Raw genomic sequence first — 18,277 nt, forward strand, 5'->3', positions numbered from 1 at the left:
GATCAAAAGATACATAGAAATGAATGAGAATGAAAATACATCCTACCAAAATTTTTGGGATGCAGCGAAAGTAGTTTTAAGAGGAAAATTTATATAATTACAGGCTTATCTCAAGAAACAAGAAAAATCCCAAATAAATAACCTCATGTTACACCTTAAGGAACTAGAAAAAGAAGAAGTGAAACCCAAGGTAAGCAGAAGAAAGGCAATAACAAAAATCAGAGCAGAACTAAATGAAATAGAGAACAAAAAGACAATAGAAAAAATTAACGTGACAAAGAGCTGGTTCTTTGTAAAGATTAACAGAATTGGCAAACCCTTGGCTAGACTCACTAAGAAAAAAGAGAGAAGACACTAATAAACAAAATCAGAAATGAAAAAGGGGAAGTTAACACGGACACCACAGAAATACAAAGGATCATCCAAGAATAATATGAAGGACTATATGCCAGCAAATTCAATAACATAGAAGAAATGGAAAAGTTCTTAGAAACATATAGCCTTCCAAGGCTGAACCATGAAGAACTGAAAAATCTAAACAGACAGATCACCAGTAATGAATTTGAATCGGTCATCTAAAATCTTCCCCAAAGCAAAAGTGGGACCAGATGGCTTCACTAGTGAATTAAACCAAATCTTCAAAGAGGATCTAATACCAATCCTGCTCAAGCTCTTCCAAAAAATTGAAGAAGAGACAGTAGTCCCTAACTCATTTTATGAGGCCAACATTACCCTGATACTAAAACCTGGTAAGAACAACACAGAAAAAGAGAACTACAGACAATATCTCTGATGAAGACAGATGAAAAAATCATAAACAAAATTCTAGCAAATTGAATGCAACAATGCGTTAAAAAGATTATTCATCACGATCAAGATTATTCATCCCTGGGTCACAACAATGGTTCAACATAAGCAAATCCATAAATGTGATCCATCACATAAACAAAATAAAGGACAAAAACCATATGATTATATCAATTGATGCAGATAAAGCATTTGACAAGATACAATATCCATTTATGATTAAAACACTTAATAAAATAGTTATAGAAGGAAAATCCCTTAACTTAGTAAAGGCCACATATGAAAAACCCTCAGCTAATCTCATAATTAACAGTGAAAAACTGAATCCCTTTTCTCTATGTGCAGGAACACGAGAGGGCTGTCCCTATCACCTCTGCTTTTCAACATAATGTTGAAAGTCCTTGCCAGATCAATGAGGCAAGAGAAAGAAATAAAAGGCATCCACCTCTGGGATAACATCAAGCGCAACAACATGCGCATCATAGGAATACCAGAAGCGAAGAGAAGAAGCAAGGGATTGAGAACATATTTGAGGTAATAATGTCAGAAAACTTCCCTAACCTGATGAAGGAAACCAACATACAAGCCCAGGAAGTGCAGAGAGTTCCAACCAGGATAAACCCAAACAGGCCCACACCAAGACACATTATAGTTAAAATGGCAAAGCTTAAAGACAAAGAGAGAATCTTGAAAGCAGCAAGAGAAAGGCAGAAGGTTACATACAAGGGAACTCCCATAAGACTATCAAATGACTTTTCTACAGAAACATTGAAGGCAAGGAGGGAGTGGCAGGAGATACTCAAAGTGATGGAACACAAAGGCCTACAACCTAGATTGCTTTATTCAGCAAGGCTATCATTTAAAGTTGATGGAGAGATAAAGAGCTTCCCAGAAAAGAACAAACTGAAAGAATTTATGACAACCAAGCCAGCATTGCAAGAAATACTAAAAGGACTTCTGTAAATAGAAGAAAGATGAAAACAATTTACTACAAATCTAAAAATGGCAATAACTATGTACCTATCAATAATCACTTTAAATGTAAATGGATTAAACGCTCCAATCAAGAGACATAGGGTGGCTGAGTGGATAAGGAAACAAGACCCTTGTATATGCTGTATACAAGAGACTCATTTCAGATCAAAAGACACACACAGGCTGAAAGTGAAGGGTTGGAGTAACATATTTCATGCAAATGGAAGCAAAAAAAAAGCTGGAGTTGCAATACTTATATCTGACAAAATAGACTTTAAAATGAAAAAAATATTAAAAGACAAAGATGGGCACTATATAATAATAAAGGGATCAATCCGACAAGAGGACATAACCCTAGTAAACATCTATGCACCTAACATAGGAGCACCTAAATATATAAAACAGGTACTGATGGACATAAAGACAGAGATCAACAGCAACACTATCATAGTAGGGGACTTCAACACACCTCTGACAACAAGGGACAGGTCCTCCAGACAGAAAATCAATATGGAAACAACAGCCTTAAATGATACTTTGGAGCAGTTGGACTTAATTGATATTTTCAGAGCATTTCACCCCAATGCTGCAGAATACACGTTCTTCTCAAGTGCTCATGGAACATTTTCTAAAATAGATCATATGTTAGGACACAAGACAAGCCTCGATAAATTTAAGAAAATTGAAATCATACCAATTGTCTTCTCTGACCACAGTGCTATGAAATTAGAAATGAACTACAGGGGAAAAAAACCAGGAAGATACACCAATTCATGGAGGCTGAATAACATGTTGCTAAATAATGAATGGGTCAAGCAGCAGATCAAAGAAGAAATCAAAAGATATCTTGAGACAAATGAGAATGAGAACACGACGACCCAAAATCTATGGGATGCTGCGAAAGCAGTCCTAAGAGGGAAGTTCATAGCACTGCAGGCCTACCTAAAGAAACAAGAAACATCACTAATTGACAGTTTATCTTCACACTTAAGGGATCTGGAAAAAGAACAGCAAAATAAACCCAAAGGGAGCACAAGGAAGGAGATAATAAGGATCAGAGCAGAAATAAATGAAATAGAAACCAGAAAAACAATACAAAAGATCAATGAATCCAAGAGTTGGTTCTTAGAGAAGATAAACAAAATTGACAAACCTTTAGCCAGACTCATTAAAAAAAGGAGAGAGAGGACCCAAATTAATAAAATCAGAAATGAAAGAGGAGAAGTGACAACAGACACCACAGAAATACAAAAAATTGTAAGAAATTACTATGAGCAACTATATGCCAACAAATTTGACAACCTTGAAGAAATGGACAATTTTCTAGAGGCGCACAACCTTCCAAAGCTAACTCAAGAAGAAACAGAAAGCCTGAACAGTCTGATTACCACCAGGGAAATTGAATCAGTAATCAATAATCTCCCAACAAACAAAAGCCCTGGACCAGATGGCTTTACAGGTGAATTTTTCAAAACGTTCAAAAAAGAATTATCACCTATTCTCCTCAAGCTCTTCCAAAAAATCCAGAAGGAAGGAAGACTCCCAAACACTTTTTACGAAGCCACTATCACCCTGATCCCAAAAGCAGACAAAGACACCACAAAGAAAGAAAACTACAGGCCGATATCTCTAATGAACATAGATGCAAAAATTCTCAACAAATTATTAGCAAACAGAATTCAGCAATACATTAAAAAGATCATACACCATGATCAAGTGGGATTCATCCCTGGTATGCAGGGGTGGTTCAACATCCGCAAATCAATTAATGTGATACACCACATTAACAAAATGAAAAAATAAAAATCACATGATCATATCAATAGATGCAGAAAAAGCATTTGATAAAATACAGCAACCTTTTATGATAAAAACCCTTAAGAAAGTGGGAATAGAGGGATCATATCTTAACATAATAAAGGCCATATATGACAAACCCACAGCTAACATCATACTCAATGGGGAAAAGCTAAAACCATTCCCCCTAAGATCAGGAACAAGACAAGGTTGCCCACTTTCTCCACTTCTATTCAACATAGTGCTGGAAGTTCTAGCCACAGCAATCAGACAAGAGAAAGAAATAAAAGGCATCCAAATTGGTAAGGAGGAAGTAAAATTATCATTATATGCAGATGATATGATACTATATATAGAGAACCCTAAAGACTCCACCAAGAAACTATTAGAACTGATAGATGAATTTAGTAAAGTAGCAGGATATAAAATTAATATTCGGAAATCAGTTGCATTTGTATATACCAATGATAAAATAGCAGAAGGAGAAATTAAAAAAACAATTCCATTTACAATTGCTCCAAAGACTATAAAATATCTGGGAATAAATCTAACCAAAGATGTAAAGGATCTGTACTCAGAAAATTATACAACACTGAAGAAAGAAATGAAAGAAGACATAAATAGATGGAAACACATTCCATGTTCATGGATAGGAAGAATTAATATAATTAAAATGTCCATACTGCCTAAGGCAATATACATATTCAACGCAATTCCTATCAAACTACCAACGACGTTTTTCACAGAAATAGAACATATAATCCTAAAATTTATATGGGACCATAAAAGACCCCGGATAGCCTCAGCAATCTTGAGAAATAAGAACAAAGTGGGAGGTATAACGATAACTGATTTCAAACTATACTACAAGGCTACAGTAATCAAAACAACATGGTACTGGCATAAAAATAGATACATAGATCAATGGAACAGAATAGAGAGTCCAGACGTAAATCCATGCCTATATGCCCATCTAATCTATGACAATGGAAGCAAGAATGTACGATGGGGTAAAGATAGTCTGTTCAATAAGTGGTGTTGGGAAACCTGGACGGACACATGCAAGAAAATGAAGCTGGACCACCTCCTTACACCATATACAAAAACAAATTCAAAATGGCTTAAAGACTTAAATGTAAGATCTGAAACCATAAAATATCTAGAAGAAAATATAGGAAGAAACTTCATGGACATTACCCGGAGTAAGATTTTCACTGATATATCCCCTCGCGCGAGCGAAGTAAGAGAAAAAATAAACATGTGGGATTACATCAAACTAAAAAGTTTTTTCACAGCAAAGGAAACCATCAATAAAACAAAAAGGGATCCTACTGTATGGGAAAAGATATTTGCCAATGATATATCTGATAAGGGATTAATATCACAAATCTATAAAAAACTTACTCAACTCAACTCCAAAAAAACAAACAACCCAATTAAAAAATGGGCAGAGGACTTGGGGAGACATTTCTCTAAGAAGGACATACAGAAGGCAAGAAGACATATGAAGAAATGCTCAACCTCACTAACCATCAGAGAAATGCAAATAAAAACCACAATGAGATACCACCTCACTCCAGTCAAAATGGCTATTATCAATAAATCAACAAACAACAAATGCTGGTGCGGATGTGGAGAAAAGGGAACGCTAGTGCACTGTTGGTGGGACTGCAGATTAGTGCAGCCACTATGGAAAACAGTATGGAGGTATCTCAGGAATCTGAAAATGGAACTACCCTATGATCCAGTAATTCCACTCCTAGGCATCTACCCGGAGAAATCCAAAACTCCAATTCAAAAATCTGTATGCACTCCTATGTTTATTGCAGCACTTTACACAATAGCCAAGATATGGAAACAACCAAAATGCCCATCGGTAGATGACTGGATTAAGAAGCTGTGGTACATTTATACAATGGAGTATTACGCAGCCATAAAGAAGAAAGAAATCTTATCATTTGCAGCAACATGGATGGATCTAGAGAACATTATGTTAAGTGAAATAAGTCAGAAAGAGAAAGACAAGTACCATATGATCTCACTTATATATGGAATCTAAAGAAAAGACTATGTGAATGAACTAATCAGAGTCAGTTTTGGGGACGCAGAGAAAAAACCGAGAGTGGTTAGATGGGTGTGTGGGAGGGGGTTGGGGATAAGGGGAAAGGTGAAGGGATTTGGAAGCAGCTGGTAACCACAAGATGGCCTCAGGGTTTTTCTTTTGAAAATTAATTTGGGGAAGGTATTCTATAATGTTGTAAAGATTTTGTTGGGTATCCGATGGACATGCGTCCTATTTGGGAGACCACCTCAGGGATACTGTGGATACCTGATCATGGCATTGTACATCAGAAGCTAAACATTAATGAATGCCAACTATAATTTTATATATATAATGTGATGGTTCAGTGTGAGGTCGGAGGGATAGTGGATGGGGGGAGGGGGGTTCACAGTATGAGGGATATAAATGATGAACGTCTAAGTATTACCTTGTTTTGTACACCTGAAACTAATAAATAAATTAATTAATAAAAAAAAAAAAAAGAAATAAAAGGCATCCAAATTGGGAATGAAGAAGTTAAATCGTCACTCTTTGCAGATGACATGACGCTATACATAGAAAACCCTAAAGACTCCACCAAAAAGCTATTAGAAACAATCAACGAGTACAGTAAAGTTGCCGGCTAAAAGATCAACGTACATAAGTCCATTGCATTCCTATATACTAACAATGAAATCTCAGAAAAATAATTTAATAAAAATTATTTTTGCAATTGCAACAAAAAGAATAAAATACCTATGGATAAGATGTAAATCCATGCCTATATGCCCATCTAATCTACGACAATGGAAGCAAGAATGTATGATGGGGTAAAGACAGTCTGTTCAATAAGTGGTGTTGGGAAACCTGGACAGACACATGCAAGAAAATGAAGCTGGACCACCTCCTTACACCATATACAAAAACAAATTCAAAATGGCTTAAAGACTTAAATGTAAGATCTGAAACCATAAAATATCTAGAAGAAAATATAGGAAAAAACTTCATGGACATTACCCGGAGTAAGATTTTCACTGATATATCCCCTCGCGCGAGCGAAGTAAGAGAAAAAATAAACATGTGGGATTACATCAAACTAAAAAGTTTCTTCACAGCAAAGGAAACCATCAATAAAACAAAAAGGGATCCTACTGTATGGGAAAAGATATTTGCCAATGATATATCTGATAAGGGATTAATATCACAAATCTATAAAAAACTTACTCAACTCAACTCCAAAAAAACAAACAACCCAATTAAAAAATGGGCAGAGGACTTGGGGAGACATTTCTCTAAGAAGGACATACAGAAGGCAAGAAGACATATGAAGAAATGCTCAACCTCACTAACCATCAGAGAAATGCAAATAAAAACCACAATGAGATACCACCTCACTCCAGTCAAAATGGCTATTATCAATAAATCAACAAACAACAAATGCTGGCGCGGATGTGGAGAAAAGGGAACGCTAGTGCACTGTTGGTGGGACTGCAGATTAGTGCAGCCACTATGGAAAACAATATGGAGGTATCTCAGGAATCTGAAAATGGAACTACCCTATGATCCAGTAATTCCACTCCTAGGCATCTACCCGGAGAATTCCAAAACTCCAATTCAAAAATCTGTATGCACTCCTATGTTTATTGCAGCACTTTACACAATAGCCAAGATATGGAAACAACCGAAATGCCCATCGGTAGATGACTGGATTAAGAAGCTGTGGTACATTTATACAATGGAGTATTACGCAGCCATAAAGAAGAAAGAAATCTTATCATTTGCAGCAACATGAATGGATCTAGAGAACATTATGTTAAGTGAAATAAGTCAGAAAGAGAAAGACAAGTACCATATGATCTCACTTATATATGGAATCTAAAGAAAAGACTATGTGAATGAACTAATCAGAGACAGTTTTGGGGACGCAGAGAAAAAACCGAGAGTGGTTAGATGGGTGTGTGGGAGGGGGTTGGGGATAAGGGGAAAGGTGAAGGGATTTGGAAGCAGCTGGTAACCACAAGATGGCCTCAGGGTTTCTTTGAAAATTAATTTGGGGAAGGTATTCTATAATGTTGTAAAGATTTTGTTGGGTATCCGATGGACATGCGTCCTATTTGGGAGACCACCTCAGGGATACTGTGGATACCTGATTATGGCATTGTACACCAGAAGCTAAACATTAATGAATGCCAACTATAATTTTATATATATAATGTGATGGTTCAGTGTGAGGTCGGAGGGATAGTGGATGGGGGGAGGGGGGTTCACAGTATGAGGGATATAAATGATGAACGTCTAAGTATTACCTTGTTTTGTACACCTGAAACTAATAAATAAATTAATTAATTAAAAAAAATACCTATGGATAAACTTAAACAAGGATGTGAAGGACCTATAGGATGAAAACTACAAGACATTTTTAAAAGAAATTGAAGAAGACACAAAGAAATGGAAAGACATTCCGTGCTCATGGATTGGAAGAATCAACATAGTTAAAATGGCCATATTACCCAAAGCAATACACAGACTTAATGCAATCCCCATCAAAATCCCAATGGCATTTTTTAAAGATAGAACAAAAAATTATCAGATTTGTTTGGAACCACAAAAGACCCCAAAATGCTAAAGCAATCTTAAGAAACAAGAACAATGCTGGAGGTATAACACTCCCTGACTTTAGCTTGCACTAGAGGGCACCAATAATCAAAACAGCATGGTATTGGCAGAAAACCAGACACACAGATCAGTGGAATAGAATTGAAAACCCAGAAACAAAACTACACAAATATGGACAGATAATTTTTGACAAAGAAGCAAAAAACATACAATGGAGAAAAGACAGCCTCTTCAATAAATGGTTCTGGGAGAATTGGAAAGCCATGTGCAAAAGAATAAAACTGGACTGCTATCTGTCACCATGTACCAAAATTCAAAATGGTTCAAAGACTTAAGCATAAGACCTGAAACAATGAACTGCATAGAAGAAAACATAGGTACCAAACTTATGGACCTTGGGTTCAAAGAGCATTTTATGAATTTGACTCCAAAGGCAAGGGAAGTAAAAGCTGAAATAAATGAATGGGACTATATCAAACTTAAAAGCTTCTGCACAGCAAAAAACCATCAACAAAATAAAGAGGCAACCAACTAAATGGAAGAAGATTTTGCAAACAGTGCCTCCGATAAGGGGCTAATATCTAAAATATACAAGGAACTCATGAAGCTCAACAACAAAAAAACAAACAACCCAATTGAATAATGGAAAGGGGGCCTGAAGAGACATTTCTCCAAAGAGGATATACAAATGGCAAATAGACATATGAAAAAAATGCTCAACATCGCTAATCATCAGAGAAATGCAAATGAAAACCACAATGAGATATCACCTCACCCCAGTCAGAATGGCTTTCATCAACAAAACAAATAGTAACAAGTGTTGGAGAGGCTGTGGAGAAAAAGGAACTCTCATACACTGTTGGTGGGAATGCAGACTGGTGCAGCCGCTATGGAAGGCAGTGTGGAGGTTCCTCAAAAAATTACGAATAGAATTACCATATGACCCAGCAATCGCTCTCCTGGGTATCTACCCCAAAAATATAAAAGCATTACTCTATAGAGACACGTGTACGCCAATGTTCATTGCAGCTTTGTTTACGGTGGCCAAGACATGGAAACAACCAAAATGTCCTTCGATAGATGAATGGATAAAGAAGTTGTGGTACATATACACAATGGAATACTATTCGGCGTTAAGGAAAGATGATATAGGAGCATTTGTGACAACATGGATGGATCTCGAGAGAATAATGTTAAGTGAAATAAGTCAGAAAAAGCAGAGAACCCTATGATTTCACTGATATGTGGTATATAAACCAAAAAGAACAAGACAAACAAATGAGAAACAAAAACTCATAGACACAGACAATAATTTAGTGGTTACCAGAGGGTAAGGGGGTGGGGGGTGGGTGATGAGGGTAAAGGGGATCAAATATATGGTGATGGAAGGAGAACTGACTCTGGGTGGTGAACACACAATGGGATTTATAGACGATGTAATACAGAATTGTACACCTGAAATCTATATAAATTTACTAACAATTGTCACCCCAATAAAATTAATTAAAAAAAAAACAACCCAATTGAATAATGGACAGGGGGCCTGAAGAGACATTTCTCCAAAGAAGACATATAAATGGCAAATAGACATATGAAAAAATGCTCAACATCACTAATCATCAGAGAAATGCAAACAAGAACCACAATGAGATATCACCTCACCCCAGTTAGAATGGCTACCATCAACAAGACAAATAGTGACAAGTGTTGGAGAGGCTGTGGAGAAAAAGGAACCCTCATAGACTGTTAGTGGGAATGCAGACTGGTGCAGCCGCCATGGAAGGCAGTGTGGAGGTTCCTCAAAAAATTACGAATAGAATTACTGTATGACCCAGCAATCGCTCTCCTGGGTATTTACCCAAGAAATCTGAAAGTGTTTATCCATAAAGACACGTGGGCTCCAATGTTCATTGCAGCTTTATTTACGGTGGCCAAGACATGGAAACAACCAAAATGTCCTTCTATAGATTAATGGATAAAGAAGTTGTGATATATATACACAATGGAATACTATTCGGCGGTAAGAAAAGATGAAATAGTATCATTTGTGACAATATGGATGGATTTTGAGATTATAATGTTAAGTAAAATAAGTCAGACAGATAAAGGAGAGAACCGTATGATTTCACTGATATGAGGTATATAAACCAAAACAACAAAAGAACAAGACCAACAAATGAGAAACAAAAAGTCATAGACACAGACAATAGTTTAGTGGTTACTAGAGGGGAAGGCAGGAAAGGGGTGGTAGATGAGGGTAAGGGGGATCAAATCTATGGTGTTGGAAGTAGAACTGACTCTGGGTGGTGAACACAGAATAGGATTTATAGATCATATAATACAGAACTGTACATCTGAAATCTATGTAACTTTACTAACAATTGTCACCCCAATAAACTTTAATTTAAAAAAAAATAAAAAGAATGCTTTGGGAAAGGGCCTTCCTTTCAACCCTGATTGCAGAATTGCAGGATCTAGAGACAATGGCCAAATGCTACAGCCAACTCCCCTGTCATCACAAACCTTGATTATGCATGTGGAGGGAGTTGCTAATTACCATCATACCTTTGCACAGCTCAGCCACATTCTTAGAAATTACTAATTCAAATATTAGATTTACAAATAGACAATCATCAATAAGGCAATCAAAGTTTATCTTTGGCACGTCTCATTTTCCCTTTCAATTCTCCCTTCTTTTTCTTTCCATACCTCTTACCCTAAATCCTAAATTCATCAATGGAGAACACTAATTTTCCAAAGCACAGATTGGAACAATGGGGCCATAAACTCTACAACAGTGATCTTCAAATTGGGATACTCACACTCCTGAAGGAATGTAAACACTTCCCACCATTGTTCAGTGAAAAGTTGTGTAAGAAAAGCTATGTCCACATCTAATTCCCATAACGGTATTTCTAAGATTGATCTAGATTCTCATTTCAACAGGCCATATCCCACTCTTCAGGGAAGGCAAACCGCTCCCCCATTCTAAATCAAAGTGTACTGCCCTCTCCAGGTGGAAAATTCTCCAGGGAATCAAGTAGAAGAGGAGCATTTTTTAATGATCAATCCAGCCATCATAAAACTCATGGAAGATTCCTGTCTTTGGCTTCTCTTAAGAGTGATACATGTCATTTATGACATACATTTAGAGCCTTGTTGGGATATTCTGAATTACATATGATAGAAAAATATGATACCCCGGAAGGTACATGATGGTACAGCTATTTAAGGACAGGTACACCGTGAAATAATTTGTGTTGCCAACCTTAACAATTCCAAATAAAACAAACTTACCACAGTGATCAGTTGTATTATTTGCTTATTTCCTTTCAACTAGAGCCTCAATTGCTGTACTTCTCATAAAGGCTGGAAACCTATGAAACTTCTACTTCTGCTCTTTACCACTGTTGCTGCTCAGCACAACACACCATCATAATCCCAAACTTATGGATTCACCACTTTAACTTGATTGACAAAAGTGATAGACCAGTTGCTTGTTCACATATAATTTTGTGTTTGGGCTAAATGCTTTGTGCTATTTAGATATGGAACAAAATGAACTCCTAGTCCCTTGAGAGAATGATCTTGCTTTATTTCACTTGTTTTCCCACAGTGTTTGGCCCTCAACAAACTGTTGTTAACTGAATGAATTAATGAATGTATTACCAAGCTGGCAGTGTGCCTGAATCCCCATCACACAACCTAACTCTAGAGAGCAAACTGAAATTTTTTTTTCATATTCTTCCAGTTCAGTTTCATTTGGCTTAAAATAAGATCTTCCACTTTTACCTAGCAACTTAATGTCCCCTGTTCATTTTTGTTGCAAGTAAGTCGTTCTATTTCTGCTAAATAGGCATTATTGATCCATTGTTTCATTTTCAATGGCCAGAGGGCTGCTGGAAAAGGTACAATCTCTTCATTTCTCTGCATCACCTCTCAGTTGAAATTTTTTAGTGATCTTTTGGGAGTCACTGCTAGTAGAAACCACTGCCAATGTTAGGCACAAATCACAATTCTAAGAAGAGCTAGGAGGTGATGGTGAAGAATGGTAGGATGGGATGGGAGTAAAATAGCAGTTTCCAAGATCCACTTGGCCACAGCACTGTCCTGGGTTCATCTAGGGGTTTTCAAATAACCAGAAATGTTTGTTTTGTTTTGTGTTTTCCTAAGTGAGACACCACAGAGCAGTGAGGAGGGCATGGATTTCACAGACCACACATCTAAATTTGAAAGTCACTGCAGACTTAATAGCAAACTAGTGGAGTGGTTAGAAGATGGTGAGACCTGGGTTTAGAATTATGGCTGAAGCACTTCAATTATTTTCTCAGAGTGGATCTATTTCTAAACCTTTCCAATCCTCACTTTCTTCATATGTAAAGTACAGTACAGCCTCCCAAAAGGCTTGGCAGCCTAGGATCTGACACACCACATTTGCTCATAAAAGCTGCAATCATGTTTAACCATGTGAGGATCCATTTAACTTCTCTGACCCTAATTCACCTCTTCAAGTCCTCCTTTACCTCATCTACACAAGGTTATGAGGACAACCTCAAAATGCTTACAAGGGGTTCTGGCACCTGGTGTCTCCAAAGAAAAAGTTATTATTTGTAATCTTAGTATTACTACTATTAAATTTAATGGTAGGTAATATGAGTACTACTATTAGTTTTAATAATATTTGTTTTTAATAATCAAGAAAGTATAAAAAAGAAAATGCAGTCAAGAACCAGACCTGGTCTTGAAGAGTGAATATCAGAAGTATATTTTATTATTTTGTGCTTTTCAAATCAAATGGAAGTTTCCTTCTACTCTCACCTCTTCAGCTCTTTTTTCTGCTCTTTGGAAGCCATTAAGCTCCTATTTTCAGATTGATGTTTAAAAAGCAAGCCACAGCACCATGCCTGCCCTCATTCCTTAGTTGAAGTGATTTCAGTTTCCTCTAAAATATTAGATTTTTTCCTTCCTTGTATTTACTATGCACAGATGCAGAAGGAGAATTACTCAAGTTTTGCAATAAAAATAAGCTTGGCTTTGTAAGCACCTGCTTTCCGCCGTTTAATAATGCTGAGTTCCCTTCTTCTATGTGCTTCTGTTTACTCTTCTGCAAATTATTTTTGTTCTCAGTTGGCAAAGATAAATGATGGGATTAATATATATTGAAGAAGCCTCTGTGAACATTATGCCAGCCCAGAGGAAGGGGGGTATGATTTCCCTCAGGTAAGGAAACACAGCAAACTGGATTAAGAGTAATTTGCTGTGGAGCTTATAGATGATCACAATCCATTAGTGGTACACCATTTATGAAAACTGCTTTTTCTTAAATAAAAATTAGGATGACTTTCATTACCTTGCCAGGACTGAGACAAGCCAACTGCGTTTTCTCCCAAGGGAAAACAAAACATCAATGACAAGATTTAGATTTTTTATTTAACCTCAAAGCAATCTCCAGACGTTGAAAGTAACAGTGAACAAAATATGTGGCAAGGAACTTCAGTCTATGAGGGTCAGGGATACTATGTACAATTAGAGCTGAAAACTGAAATAGAAAATATTGCAAGAAAAATAAGTAAAGTGAATCCAGTGTTGTATCTTTTAATGAGTGTTTTAAAAATTATACAAAGCTATGTAATAAAAGTTGAGATGTTGCAAAATGATATCGAGATTTTCAATATCATGATATTTTTGTTTTAATGTTGCAGCATCTTTTAAAGTAATACAAAGTAATATTTTCAACCAACTGACTCAAATTTTACCTAAGCATCTCGTTTATCGTGGCACCCCCAGCATCAAGCCCAGGACTCACACAACCGGTATGATGTGTAATAAACGCTTATTTACATTCGTGGCTGTGCTATGATAGAACATTATCCCCTTTTTAGAAATGTATTTATTTACTGTAGTGCCTAAAATAAATTTAATACTTTTTAACATTTGGACAGTTTTTTAACATTTGGACACTAAAGATAATAAAAGGTGTCAATAGTGCTTATTATTTATGACCAAGTTTGGAAATTTTTTTATCTTTCCTTTTTTGGTGAGTTGGAAAAATAGTGTTACTCTTATATTTCTAACTTGCATTTTGAGGTGGGAGTTGCTATCAGTTCAACATCTTCAAAGAAAAATAAAAAGAATGCAGGAACCAGCCATGCCCACATTGTGCTCATGCCAACCTCAGTCTTGCCAAGATCAAAGGCAGCTGTGGATTTGGTACAAAATTATGTCATGGGTGGCTGCAAAGTTATGGATCTCCTACAGGAGAATTGGGGTGTAGGTCATATGCATGATTCAGAAAAAAGAAAGGAAGACTTGTATGTTCAGAGCATTTGGGTGAGGTTAGAATAACATGTATTTCTGCCTCAAGTTAACCAACTGGGAAGTGGACTTCTCTTTAAGCTAAAGAAACTATCAAACAGATATATCTTAAAAGTGGAAATTCCAAATCTTTCACTGGACCCTGACACCTTGGTGGGCTAAGGTTAATCAAGTATGACCTCAGTGGTTCTGTTGAACAGATTGTATTGGTTTGCAAGAGAGCCCCTTAAGAATGGTACTGGGGCCTCCTCAAGCAATGCCTTCTTCCTACATCTCTGCATTTATCCAGCTCGTGGACACATAAACCCCAAAGTCACCAACATCTGCCCTAGCACTTGGGCTTGGGTGAGCAGACATAGCATAGAAACTGTGAGGGACTCAACAAATAAGGGGAACTGGATGGAATAATTAAGCAGATTATAAAACCTGCAAAATTCGGCTTTATTGATTCTTAACTTTTATTTCACACAAGTGAACAAAGGCTTGGCCAGAGCCTTTAGAATATTACAGCGAGGCAAATTCCACAAAGGCCTAACTATAATCAAACACAATTATCCACAACTGAATTTTCCAAAGCTGTCCTACAAGATTTGGTCAGTGCCCCAATGAGAAAGAAACCTTCGTGTTCACTGGAGGCTAATAGCTGACTGGTGCTATAACTCATGAGCAATCAGGTGGGTGTTAACTCTCATACCCAAGATTGTCACCTCCTCCCTAAAATTACAAAAGCAGGACATTTAGTGTTATATTTACATAACATCTAAGCATAGGCTGGCACAAAAGAACAGAGCATTGCTTGGTTCAAAAATATTGAGCCTTTCAGAAACAAACAAGATAGGAACTACAGCATGAAACCAATTTGGTGTGTTCTACCTAAGAAACTGGATGTCCCTTAGTGTGCTTACCCATGAGAGCAGGATTCTGAACAGGAAAATGAGATTCATAGTGGAGATCAGTTACCTTAACCCCTAGAATTTCTAAGATTATCACTCAATAGCCGACATGGTGATAGAAATATGGTTTCCTGGGAGATCTTTGTTATCACAACAAATATCGGTGTTAAATTTCATAATGAAACTTGCCTTTGAGAACCCTATACATAGTGGTTGAAGGCATGAGTCATTAATCATGCCATCTGCAGCTGAGATTCAGATCAATCCAGAGATAAGATTTGGGGAATATGCATCTAAAAGAGCCTTGTCAAAAGAAAAACACACCTATGAAAGGGTGAGAGAATAATGTGGCAGAAACCAAGGGAGGTCATGGTCTTGATAACAGAGGAAGGGACCACATAAAAAAAAAAAAAATTCCTTTTCCAGGACACCTCAAGAAATAGAGTTTGAATATCTCATAGTTCAAATCATCTTCAATATTGTCTTCAATTTGTTCTGTTTCAAATAAAAATGCATACCAACAGGTGTTCTAAACCAAACTAAATACCCAAAAAATAATTTTGCTCAGGACAGTGAAATTCCCAAATGCTACTACCTTTTCATTTGTTTTTGTTTTTTTCTATTTTAATTTCTGTACCTCTACTCTACCTTTCTGTGTTTTGCTCAGAGGGGTACATCATTAAAAAGTAAAGCATGTTATTTTTGCCTTTCTGCCACTTTTTTGGCAGACATTCCTGTTCAAGATCCGCTCTTCTCCATTCCTCTTTCCCCAGAGCTAACTTCTTTCTCTTCATATCTTGATTTCTGGCAACACAGAGCTGAGCTATATTCTCCAACCCAAAGCCACAGTCGTCTGCTTCTCTGTGTCTCCCTCTCTATGTAGCAAGGTAGAAGTCCCACTCCATCAACATTTCTTAGTGCCTGCAGAGCAGATAGTGAGCTAGTTCTTGCTAAAATGTGCAAGAATTTATTGACCTTGTATTATGACAATTAGCATATATTAAGTTTTATAGTCCTTAATTTTTAAGTGCCTTCATATATTGAAATCCATAGTTGTTGTCTTATGCAATCTGTTTTTCTTCTTCTAGTAACAGAACTTCTGTCCTTTAGGGGAGGGCTTGTGGTATGACTGGGGCTCACTCATTTTCCAGGGGTAGCACTCCACCCAGGTCTGGTCATAGTCAGGGTCATTTGCTGGAAAGAGATTCAGTATTCTGGGTAGCTGAGCAAGAAAACAAAGCCTCCAGTATTCATCATTCCTACAATGTGGAATAACCTGTCCAGTGAATTCAACAGAGTAAAAAGCAGAGGTGAGCAGTGGGGGAAGAAAGTGGTATCATTGAGTGGCTAGATCATTCTGTGCCTGAGTTCCCCATTTATGTGAGCCAATAAATTCCCCTTTCTGCTTAAGCTAATTTAAATTGAGTGTTTTCTCCCTTACAACTGAAAAAGTCCTAATTTGTACATAATTTAGCAGCCATTTATTAAACCCTTACTATGTACCACACATATAATCCCAGATCTTTTGGCGCAAGAAACACTTTATTTACATTATCTTAAAGTGGATAGTTTTATTATTAACAACACTTTGAGGATCAGCTTTCTGAGACTCCAGGTAATAATTCTGTCCATTTTAAAGAGGAGGAATTGCGGCTCAGAGCAATTTAATAACTCGCACATATCACATAACTGGCAAATACAGGGCTGGGATTTACATTTCTACTCCAGTGTCCCTTATGTTTCTGAGTCAAGTAGACGAATAAGACACACTAAGCTCTGAAGGAATTCTCAGTCTCTTTCTAGAGCCAGGGCCTGATTCATAGCACATAAAGAACAGTGTAGACCTCACACAATTTATAATTCAGGACTCGGTCATGTGACAGAGAACATGAGAGGGAGGGATTGCCAAGGCTGCAACAGACAGAAAGGTTGGATGAGGCATGGCATTTAGCAAGGCCTGGGAGAGTGGATAGCATTGGAAAGGCAATGCCAAGAGGTAGAGCCTTCAGAAAAAAAAGGAGGACAGAGGTGAAGTCTGGAAATGGCAGACATCTCAGGAATCCAAAGCCCCAACACCATTGAAGGTGGGATCCTCCCAAAGTGATCCACATCATCTGAGCCTCAGTTTTCTTGTTGATAAAACTGGAAAATAAAATAAAATCTCCCTCTATGCCCCTCCTTCCCCCTTTCTCTCCTTCCCTCCCATCTTCCCTTGTCTCCTCTCTCCCCCTCCCTCCCTCTCCTTCTCCCATCCTACTTTCCCCCCATCCCCATCACTCTCTCTCCTCCCTCTTCTCTTGTCCTCTCTCTCAATCCCACCCCTCTCCTCTCCTACATTCTTTGTGCTCCCTGTCCCCTGGATCCTCTCAAACACAGGATTCACAACTTCACCAAAGGACACTGGATTTAAAATCAGAGCTTTGGTTCGCAATATTGTCTCCACTTAAGAATATATGTGACCCGTACCAACACCATTTTTAACCTCAGTTTCTCTGTCTGTAAAATAGAGAGAATCCCTCTCTCAAAGTCTTGTCAATGAGAATTAAAACTGTATGTATGTCCCATCAACTTTTGGCTCATCCAGCTCACTTTTTGCTTTTTTCTTTGAATGAGGTTTTCCAAGAACACTTTAATTCCATTGCCCCAGCATCAAAAGCTTCCTGCCTTTCACTGATCTTGGAATCAAGATGGAAATCATCTCAGAGGCCAGAGTTCTCATCTCCTCCTCACATCCTTAACTGCGCATGGAAGTGCCTATGTTCCTTACTGCTAGTATTGTCTCCTGACCAATAGCACCGGCAGGACCTGGTCATGTTAGAAATGCACAATCTCA

Source organism: Rhinolophus hipposideros (assembly GCF_964194185.1).
Source record: "Rhinolophus hipposideros genome assembly, chromosome: 22".
NCBI classification, from domain to species: Eukaryota; Metazoa; Chordata; class Mammalia; order Chiroptera; family Rhinolophidae; genus Rhinolophus; species Rhinolophus hipposideros.